Genomic DNA, 1,943 nt, shown 5'->3' on the forward strand with positions numbered 1-1,943 from the left:
TACCGATTAGAGATATTGCTGTGTTGTTGGGCATCTCTTATGGATCAGCCGAACACATTTTAACTGATGTTTTGGGTTTGAAACGCGTCGCTTCTCGGCTGGTGCCAAAAAAGTTGAATTTCATTCAAAAACAGCGTCGTGTTGATGTGGCCAAAGAGATGATTTCCAACGCAGATAGTGACCCCACATTCATCGAATGCATTATAACTGGTGATGAGGTGTGGATCTATGAATATGACGTCGAAACCGCACAACAATCGACCGAATGGCGCTTCGAAGGCGAGCCGTTGTTCTAAATTTTCATCCATTATAAAAATAGCCACACGAAAATTTTTCAACTTCTTTGTATAGACGCCAAACAAAAACTAATCGTACGATATGCGTCAAAATTTGACAGAATGTATATAAAAGTGTTGCCAACGTTGAGAGAATAAAAGTTTACCGATTGGACAAGCGCGGGAATTTTAAAATGAAAATTCCGGTTCTTTTTTTATCATAAGGTATACTAATCAGGGAAATCGTTTTGTCAATTAAACTACCCCACATGTGATACACATGATGAAATGGCCTAACTGAACAGAAGAACCGAGCATGTTCAGATGTGATCGGGTACCACGCATTTCAATGCATAGTCCATACTCCTAAAGCATTCAACCCACAAGTGGTCCGTCCTTATATTCATGAGTCCTTAAAACTTTCAGAATTATTAAAGTTACAGAAAACTTTCCGATCTCGATTCGCCCACTGTTCACAGAGGCGTATTTGTGGTAATCTTCATTTGGAATTAACTATAGCCGCCGGTTATGGTTCATTTTCACTCTTCAAAAATGCTTCAAATATTGCAGTCAAAATGATTTCGAACTTAATACAACCCATAACGCTGTTTGAAATGGTCGAGAAACTCTTCGTCTTCTTCGTTAGAGCATTATTGGCCCTGCCACTGCGGAGGTTGCATCGTGAGAAGATGCTCAACAAAATAAAATGTTTTAGAAGCTCCATATTTTTTCTGCATTGCTTTAAGTTCATAAACAAGATACTTAGGCGTTAGAAATTTGCTTTGTATCGATTACAATCATTCTATCACTGTGTACAGGTTTGATGCTCGAATCGCAATTTACGAATGCACAATAAATAATAAAAATGTAGTATGGATTATATATGAGCTTATCAGAATGTTTTATAACAGAGCCCCCCTTTGATGGAAACCGTAATTCGTCACAACTGATAATACAACTGATAGAAGGTAGGTTATAAACTGTGAGATTAACATTCATTAACAACATTAAATCGTTGCTACTGCAGACTGCGTTCGTGGAATTCATTATGAGGCTCGTGACTTTTACTTTCCTGTTATTCATAATGTGTTTGCCGTACTGTATATCATACAACTTTGTCTGACGAGGGCAAAAGATAAAGATTGATAAAAATTCATTTTCAGTTTCGCGAGCCAATCCAAGTCCCGAAGAAAATTTGCCGTACGGAGAAGATTGTGACACTCCAAATGCAATTTTGCGTCCAGTGCCAGATTATGTGTGCATATGCAACAAATGGAAAATAGTTCAGCATTGCAGAAAAGAACCACAATAATTTGATAAGTACCAACGATTGAAATGCTATTTGTGTGAACAAGCAAAACTTAACGAAGTTTCAGAAATTGAGAAATAAAATATGACGTGAACAAATAAAGGAAGATCGATTTACATAATTTTACAGTGATTAAACAAACTGGATTTTCCAGTATCTCCAGGACCCTCACCCAATCAATTGATTCGATTAATTTAGTGAAAGTAAAAGATACACAGTACAAACATATTAGTGGATCTACCAATATAACACACCACTGAATAAGTTGTGTGATTAATTGTGACAAATACATATTTTACCTAACATCGATTTTATACATCAACGAAATCTCCTTCGAGAGCAATAAAATCATTCCAAAG

At 36.6% G+C, this 1,943-nt stretch overlaps 1 long non-coding RNA gene across 1 annotated transcript; it reads left to right on the forward strand.

Annotated features, from left to right (window-relative positions):
• The first annotated feature begins 1,271 nt into the window (after positions 1–1,271).
• LOC131437911 (uncharacterized) lies at positions 1,272–1,686 on the forward strand. The gene is made up of 2 exons (XR_009230845.1): positions 1,272–1,375; positions 1,439–1,686. It is a non-coding gene; the product is annotated as an uncharacterized LOC131437911 (long non-coding RNA).
• Positions 1,687–1,943: the final 257 nt, after the last annotated feature.

This window comes from Malaya genurostris, chromosome 3 (genome assembly GCF_030247185.1).
Source record: "Malaya genurostris strain Urasoe2022 chromosome 3, Malgen_1.1, whole genome shotgun sequence".
Classification (NCBI taxonomy): domain Eukaryota; kingdom Metazoa; phylum Arthropoda; class Insecta; order Diptera; family Culicidae; genus Malaya; species Malaya genurostris.